We start from the raw sequence: 8,896 nt of genomic DNA on the forward strand, positions 1-8,896 counted from the left end.
ACAGCTTAGAGCCGTCTTCTGGGCTCGATAAGGAGCATGCAGTCAGCAGCAAAACCCACAAGTCTGCAAGGTTGACCAGAGTGAACAACTGAACCATCTGAACCATCTGAAGAAGCAACCTGTAACTGCAGCCACAACCTACCGGCCACCCGTCAGAGGAGAAGCCACGCAACCCGGAAATGACGCCCCGGTTGCCAGCAAGCAAGACCCAGAACGTACGCCCTGCTGACATTTCAAGTGCTGCGCCCTCTGCCGATTGGCTGACACACCAGATGCGCTGAGGGACAGCAATTGGATGCAGGTGTGTCCTGCTACAACAGCTTGTTAGCCTCCTCATTAGCACAGCTAACGCTAACCCTTCTGGATCAGGTTCTCCTGGATCAGGCTCTTCTGGACCAGGATCTTCTGGATCAGGATCTTCTGGACCAGGATCTTCTGGACCAGGATCTTCTGGATCAGGATCTTCTGGACCAGGATCTTCTGGATCAGGCTCTTCTGGACCAGGATCTTCTGGACCAGGATCTTCTGGATCAGGATCTTCTGGATCAGGATCTTCTGGACCAGGATCTTCTGGATCAGGTTCTCCTGGATCAGGCTCTTCTGGACCAGGATCTTCTGGATCAGGCTCTTCTGGACCAGGATCTTCTGGATCAGGATCTTCTGGACCAGGATCTTCTGGATCAGGATCTTCTGGACCAGGATCTTCTGGATCAGGCTCTTCTGGACCAGGATCTTCTGGACCAGGATCTTCTGGATCAGGATCTTCTGGACCAGGATCTTCTGGACCAGGATCTTCTGGATCAGGATCTTCTGGACCAGGATCTTCTGGATCAGGCTCTTCTGGACCAGGATCTTCTGGATCAGGCTCTTCTGGACCAGGATCTTCTGGATCAGGATCTTCTGGATCAGGATCTTCTGGACCAGGATCTTCTGGATCAGGATCTTCTGGACCAGGCTGCTGCAGACTTTCCACAGCTGACTTGCAGAAGACTTTGGTGTCGACGCTGAAGGAACTCAGAGTCTCCTCTGTCCCTTCCAGATGCTTCTTTTCCAGTCCAGCTGTTGTCCAGCTGGACTCTGAGGTGCTTCTATTCTCCCAGGAAGGAAACGGTACTTGGTCTCCTGTGGTTTAGAGGAGGGGATTCAGGCCACTCCAGCAGACAAACTGTGTGTACTCGTCTTCTCGTTCATCCCTGACCTTCCCCACACCTGCAGAGTCATCAGAGTATCTCTGCAGATGACAGGACTCAGGGTCGGACTGGAAGTCTGAGGTGTGGAGAACTGGTCCTGTTTGGCTCTCCAGTGCTGCTGACCATCATCTCAGACCTCTCAGACTCGCTGTGGTCTGGTTGTTAGCTAGTTGTAAATCCAGGTGGGTGTGGAGGTTCCACCTGGACTTTACGGAGCGTCTCACATCACAGACTATCTTCACTCATCATTTCATTCGTTGCAGGAGCAGAAATATTACGACACAAACTGAAGGAAAGCGTCTGAAATGCCGCCTGCTTGCCGTTTCTCTCGTTAGCGCTGCGTGTTGCGAGAGCAGACTCGCTCAGGTGTGAGTCGCTGTGGCCTGGAGGCTTCAGGCGGGTCTTCCTGTGTTTCTTCTGTGCTGGGACTCGTGTTTCCACCAGTGGAAACTTCACACTGCCTTCACCACAGGAGTGGAAGGTAAACAGCCAGAGACTCTGTAGATTGAGAGGTGCGACCTGCACATACGAGGGTATAAATAGACCGAAGGGGGTTTTCAGCTCTTTGGTTCTTTCTCTGTTCAGGATTTTACTGTAAAAACAGCTTGTGGCTGCAATAAGACACAAACGCTGCAGACAAATACGGTTTATCTTTATTTCACATTATTCTACATCATACGTTCAGCCGTGTGATGGATGACATGTTTTCCTGCTTCTTTAACAGGAAGTTGATCCTTCACTCTTTTCTGCTCTTTACTCTGGAGTACACACACACACTGTCCATGTTGTCCTCCTGACCCGGTCGCTCGCTGCTCCTCTTCAGACTCAGAGCAGCGTAATGGAGGCCGACTTCATCCTGGCTCTGCTGGTTACAGATAATCAATCAGGAAATCATCTGACACACAATCTGAAGTCAGAATAGTGAGGGATGAAGGTTATGTGACCTACTGCAGAGGCTGAGGCTGCAGAACACGTCAGGTGAGAAACTCTTCCTGCAAAGCAAAGCGTGTCAACAAGCTGCCTGTTTATTGCAGTAAAAACATTCAGATTCTCCTGATCTGACCTTTGCAAGCAGAGTCCAGCTGGGATTTCAGCTTGTACAGGACGAAAGCCAGAAGAAGCAGCACAGCCATGGAAACTGCCAGAGCTGCTCCCAGGAAACTCACCAGGAGAGGAGGGACGGCGGCGGAACCTCGCAACAGAAAGAGAGAAACGCTGAAGCAACGTTTCCCGGCACCGCCGGCCGACCGGAGCCGGATTTACGAGGGGTTCACGCTGTTTTTCCAGGTTTCTGTCAATCCACCATGTTTGCAGTGTTTTCGTTCACTTTCTAGCTACTTTTGGATAAAAAAAAGAAAGGCTACGCTGCCGGAAAGATCTGCAGAGGGTTTTAAAGACAGTAGGACAGAGTTGTGTGTCCAGATTCTTCATCGGATGACGAAGACTTTGCTCAGTGACAAAAAGCATCAAGTTATCTCTTCACTAAACCCTCTTTAACGTTGCCGTCTGACTGCAGCCCAGGAATATCTACGGAGAAAGTCTCCTCTTGCTGAGGTTTTTGTCATCTGCAGCAACTTTTCAGACGATTTTATGCTTTAAGATGCAAAACAAGAAGAAGAAGAAGGTTTATGCAAAGAGAAAACACTTGATCGTTGCATCCTGATTTACTCCAACACATCTGCATGTGCGCCGATGTTTCCACCTCTGATGAAATCTCACAAGTTTTAGCGTGATTTTCATACCAGCATGGTTCCCATGCAGTTTGTAATCACAGAGAAATAATCCGTTTTTTAGCCAGTTTTTAACTGAACCCCCCCAAAGACAGAGAATCAGTAGCTTCATGTCTGCTCTGCAGGCTGAACATCATCACCTACCTACGATCTCAACCCGTGTTCCCTTTCCAAAGACCACCTCCCCGCAGGAAGCCAGAGCGCAGTAGTAAGTTCCAGCATCCGAGGAGCTCGCAGACTCGATCACAAGGCTCAAAGTGCAGTTTTTCCAGCCAGACAGGCTTGTGCACCGTCTGTCGCTGGGATACATGACGGCAGGCTGAGACCCACCATCTCTGAACCAGTAGAGACTCTGATCTCCTGCACAGGCATCAGCAGACACCAAACAGCTCAAATTCACAGACTGTCCCAGTCGAAGTGGCTCCACAGCGGGCTGCAGGACGGACTGTGTGCTGGACAGAGACTGTTTGACATGCAGGAAAACTCCTCGTCCAAATTCAGTGTGACTGAACACTGAAACCCCGCAGTAATACGTCCCCGAGTCCGACAGCTGGAGGTCTGTGATGACCAGATCGCTGGAGTCTCCCTGAAGCTGAAACCTTTTACTAAATGTGGGGGAGATGCTGACCTCTCTGCTGCCCGTCATCCGACTCAGTATGATGTGAGGTTTTCCACCCAGACTTTGCTGGTACCATGTGAAGAAAGTCACAGAATTATCCCGACAGGAGCAGCGTAACGTCACCGTCTCCCCAACTGTCACCGTCTTAAGCCCACCATCCTGAAGCACATGCGAGGTTTTGTCAACAGAAATCCCCTGACCTGAAGAAAGGTATCATGTTGTTACATGTAGGTTCAAAACCTCAGTAAAGCTGAATTACACAGAAACAGAAGAAATGTGTTGAATACTCACAGATCTTATGAGGAAAGAAAAGAAAAATCCAAAGTGGTATCATCTCTGAAGCTCTGCAGGCTGTATGCTGTCTGCTGACTGAAGCATCTACTCTTATAGGAGACGAAGGCGCTTTGTGATTGGCTAAGCTCGATGGTTTGGTCTGAAGACAAACTTCTGATTTGTTCCAGTCCGAATGATCAGCTTGTTCAGCTGACTGGAGGTAGGACAGGGTTGATTAACTCGCTGTGCTTCATTTGCACCAGAAGCAAACACGATTTACAACAATCTTCATGCAGACCGGTAGATGGACAAGCGTCATCACGGCCCTTTGAGGTCCAACAAGAAGTCAGCTCTGTTCATTTTAACATGCAAAAGTATGAATTTACTGCAAAATTTGAAATCATAATTTAATAAAATATTAATTCTAGTGTTATCTGTGTTGCTTGTTGCTGCAACATTTACTAAAGAACAAATATTCCGCTGCTATGCCATGTAGTAACTCATTAATAAATTAGAGGAATTAATAACAAAGTGACTGATAGTTAGATCAGTCTTACTGTCATAACAGTCACATAGATCATAAAGATTATATTTACAGCTGAAGCTGGAATTCATGTGATAAAATCATGATCGTTTATCAGCTTGCTCCACTGTCTAACCCAGTGGAGCAGGTCTGCCGAGCGGCTCCTTCCCACCATCTTGGTAACATTCTCCAGCTGAAGGTCTTTCACCCTGCAACTCGGTGTGCAGCTGAGCTTTGCGTGTCTCGCTGGCATGTACACACTTCGTTTATCACACTAATGACCTCTCAGGCCACAGACTTCATGTCCAGACACGGTACCATCACCCCTCCATAACAACTATGGTAAAATAATACCAGCAGAAGGGTTGGACCACCGCCACCTCTAAGATCTGATGGTGACGCAGCCTGTTGGTCATGGAGGTCGACGCCTCCCAGGCGCTTGTTACAGTGCCGGATCCTGAGAACGGTGTCAGTATACTCTGTGTTTGTTGCTATAGTGACAACATCGTGGCCTCCTTGCGCTACAGCCTCAGTGGTTCCTCTGAGAACTTCACAGATTCATATTTTGGTTAGAAGGGAACGTCCAAGAAACAATTTTCCTTTATCGTCCCACAGCTCCCAATGCCCATCTAACTCATCTCATCCAGGACTGAAAGGGAAGTAACGAGGCAGATGTGATGAATTTCCAACCTTGAGGCACCTGACGTTCAGGTAGCCCAACAGCAGACATGTTTGGGCCAAATCCAGGCTACTTTGGCTCTTATGGGTTCAGTTACCGTCATGGTGCAGTGACATCCTTCCTCTTTGGTATCCTCTGCTGTCCTTCCCCTTCTTGCAGTCATTCTGGTTCCTTCTCCACCATCCACAGCTGGTGGCACAGCTGCCCATCACCTCAGTAACCACTCCAGTTTAAGTTCCTGGTTCTCCATCTACTCCTCACCAATCCGATACTAAGGATGGTAAAATTGAAGCCTGAAACTATGAGTCCCTTTAGCCATGGGATCAACTCACTGCGTCGACACATTGACTCAACCCCAAAGAGTTCCATCTGCTGGCTGCCTGTGTGTAATGCTGGGGAACCGTTGCCACAACTTCACAACTGTATTAGTGTCTCATCTCATCCGCGATTCAGTGTTTTGTAAAGGATGTTCTCAACCTGGAGTTACTTCTTCTTCTATCAGTGTTGACGTGTCCAAAGTAAAGCTTTTAAACAGGAAGAGCATGAGAAAAAGGGTGTTTATGCTGTGTTCATATAGTTGTATTAAAGTTGGAGACAAATGTTGGTGCAACTCATAAAGTCTTCTGGATTTTTATGTTTTGCTAACATCTCATCAGTGATGCTTGGTTTCAGTCTGCTTTTTGCAAAACTATTTAAAAGATAAGATAAATAAAAGGAAGTATATCCTACCTGGGACGTTAAAACCACCTCTTGCTCTGGTCTCATATTCTGAGCTCATTCAGCAGTTTTGTGCCATTGTATCATGTGAGGTTTTCCTTAAATCCCAAATGACGAGCGGTTGCCAACTCAATCTCCTCTGGAAAACCTTTGCTCCACAAAGCCATTGCATCCATTTCAAAGCATCCATCTATCCATCCATCACTTATCCGGGGTCGGGTCGCAGGGGCAGCAGCCTAAGCAGGGAAGCCCAGACTTCCCTCTCCCCAGCCACATTTGCCAACTCTGCGGGGGGGATCCCGAGGCGTTCCCAGGCCAACCGAGAGATATAATCCCTCCAGCGTGTCCTGGGTCTTCCCCGGGGTCTCCTCCCAGAGGGACGTGCCTGGAACACCTCACCAGGGAGGTCCAGGAGGCATCCTGACCAGATGCCTGAGCCACCTCAACTGGCTCCTCTAGATGCGGAGGAGCAGCGGCTCTACTCTGATCTCCTCCCAGATGACCGAGTTTCTCACCCTTTTTGAAAAGGGGGACCCCCACCCCAGTCTGCCAGTCCAGATGCACTGTCCCCGATGTCCACGCGATGCTGCAGAGGTGTGTCAGCCAGGACAGCCCCATAGCATCCAGAGCCTTAAGGAACTCCGGGCGGATCTCATCCACCCCTGGGGCCTTGCCGCCAAGGAGCTTTTTGACAACCTCAGCGACTTCAGCCCCAGAGATAGGAGAGTCCACCCCTGAGTCCCCCAGCTCTGCTTCCTCATCGGAAGACGTGTTGGTAAGATTGAGGAGGTCTTTGAAGTATTCCTTCCACCGACCCACAACGTCCCGAGTTGAGGTCAGCAGCTCCCCATCTCCACTGTACACAGTATTGATGGAGCACTGCTTCCCCCTCCTGAGCCGCCGGATGATGGACCAGAATTGCCTCGAAGCCGTCCAGAAGTCTTTCTCCATGGCCTCGCCGAACTCCTCCCATGCCTGAGTTTTTGCCTTAGTGACAGCCAAAGCCGTATCCTGCTTAGCCTGTTGGTACCCATCAGCTGCCTCCAGAGTCCAAGAAGACCCGATAGGACCCCTTCTTCAGCTTGATGGCATCCCTCACTGCACCAACAAGTTCTGGGATTACCGCCATGACAGGCACCAACAACCTTACAGCCACAGCTCCGGCCGGCCGCCTCAACAATAGAGGCACGGAACACAGCCCATTCGGACTCAATGTCCCCCGCCTCACTCGGGACATGTTCGAAGCTCTGCTGAAGGTGGGAGTTGAAGCTCGCTCTGACAGGGGACTCAGCCAGACGTTCCCAGCAGACCCTCACAACACGTTTGGGCCTGCCAGCTCTGACCGGCTTCCTCCCCCACCATCTGAGCCAACTCACCACCAGGTGGTGATCAGCTGAAGCTCCGCCCCCCTCTTCACCCGAGTGTCCAAGGCATGTGGCCGCAGGTCCGATGATACGACTACAAAATCGATCATCGAACTGCGGCCCAGGGAATCCTGATGCCAGGTGTACATATGGACACTCTTATGTTGGAACATGGTGTTCGTTATGGACAATCCATGACGAGCACAGAAGTCCAATAACAAAACACCATTTGGGTTCAGAGGGGGGGGACCATGCCTCCCAATCACTCCCCTCCAGGTCTCACTGTCATTGCCCATGTGAGCATTGAAGTCCCCCAGCAGAACAATGGAGTCCCCAGAAGGAGCACCCTCCAGCACTCCCTCCAAGGACTCCAGAAAGGGTGGGTACTCTGAACTGCTGTTCGGCGCATAAGTACAGACAACAGTCAGAACCCATCCCCCCACCCGGAAGTGGAGGGAAGCCAACCTCTCATCCACCGGGATAAACCCTGGATATACAGGCACCAAGCCGTGGGCCAATGAGATGCCCACACCTGCTCGGCGCCTCTCACCATGAGCCAATTCAGAGTGGAAGAAAGTCCAGCCCCTCTCGAGGGTACTGGTTTCAGAGCCCAAGCCATGCGTTGAATTGAGTCCAACTATATCTAGCCAGAATCACTCAACCTCGCGCACAAGCTCAGGCTCCTTCCCCACCAAAGAGGTGACGTTCCACGTCCCTAGAGCCAGCTTCTGCAGCCGGGGATCGGACCGCCAGGGTCCCCGCCCCCTGCTGCCGCCCAGCTCAGTGGTACTGAGCCCGCTCCTGCTGACGGTAGAAGACATCCATGTTGGGATCTCGCTTTGCTGAAAGACTTTTTCTGATTTATAAAACCCTTTTTGCCAGGTTATGGTTAGGATCAGCTTTCAGGTCTTTCTCTTAGTTATGACACTGGCGAGTGTTGTATGGGCCAGAAGTGGGCCAGATATCAGTTGCCAGCTTGGTTTGGATTATGGCAAGTTTCCTGTGGGACACATGTGGTCCAGATGTCAGTTGTTGGCCTGGATGTGGATCACAGCAAGTATTTTATGGGCCAGAATTGGTGCTAATACAGAAAACCTTCCTATGAAGGTGTCATGTGTCTGAGTTTATGCAGCCATTACTGCGTTGTAAGTCACAGCCACATTTACATCAAACATATTTTGGAATCTGGGTGGTCTCTGGTAGGAGTGTATCGTGTCCTGCACATGGCTTCATATGATGCGTGGACCAGTCGGGTGAAGCATGGCGTACAGACAGGACAAATGTTTGCCATTTTTAAACCTGCCCATAAGTTCATCATATATGTTCAACATTCAGGATGGTAAATAATGATTCTCCATGTCTGACCGTCGCTGTAGCAATGATCAGACATTGCTGAAAATTTCTCTGTTTCAGGGATAACTTCGATGTTGCATGCCTGACAGGTCAACAGCCTCATTTAAAGTGAATCTAAAAGAAAAGCATTTGTACTCAGCAGCCGAAGCAGGTGTGCACCTTCATGCAACCTTCATACAACATGCTATCCCTCCCTTTTGTGGCCGTCAACGTGTCTGCAAACACACCAAAGTAATTTGAGGAAATGGAAATAAGATACCAAACATCTTTGTCCTGTTTATTTTAACATATTTACTAACCTCTGGCAGCTTTACTCTCCTGATACTGGTAGTGGTAGCTCTACTGGCACAACCAGTAAAAACACAGCTCTGGTCATGTGACCATATATGCCAGAAATGTCATACTGAATACATGTCACCCAAACACACTGTTCTTTCAGTATTTACTG

Source organism: Telmatherina bonti (assembly GCF_933228915.1).
Source record: "Telmatherina bonti genome assembly, chromosome: 18".
Classification (NCBI taxonomy): domain Eukaryota; kingdom Metazoa; phylum Chordata; class Actinopteri; order Atheriniformes; family Telmatherinidae; genus Telmatherina; species Telmatherina bonti.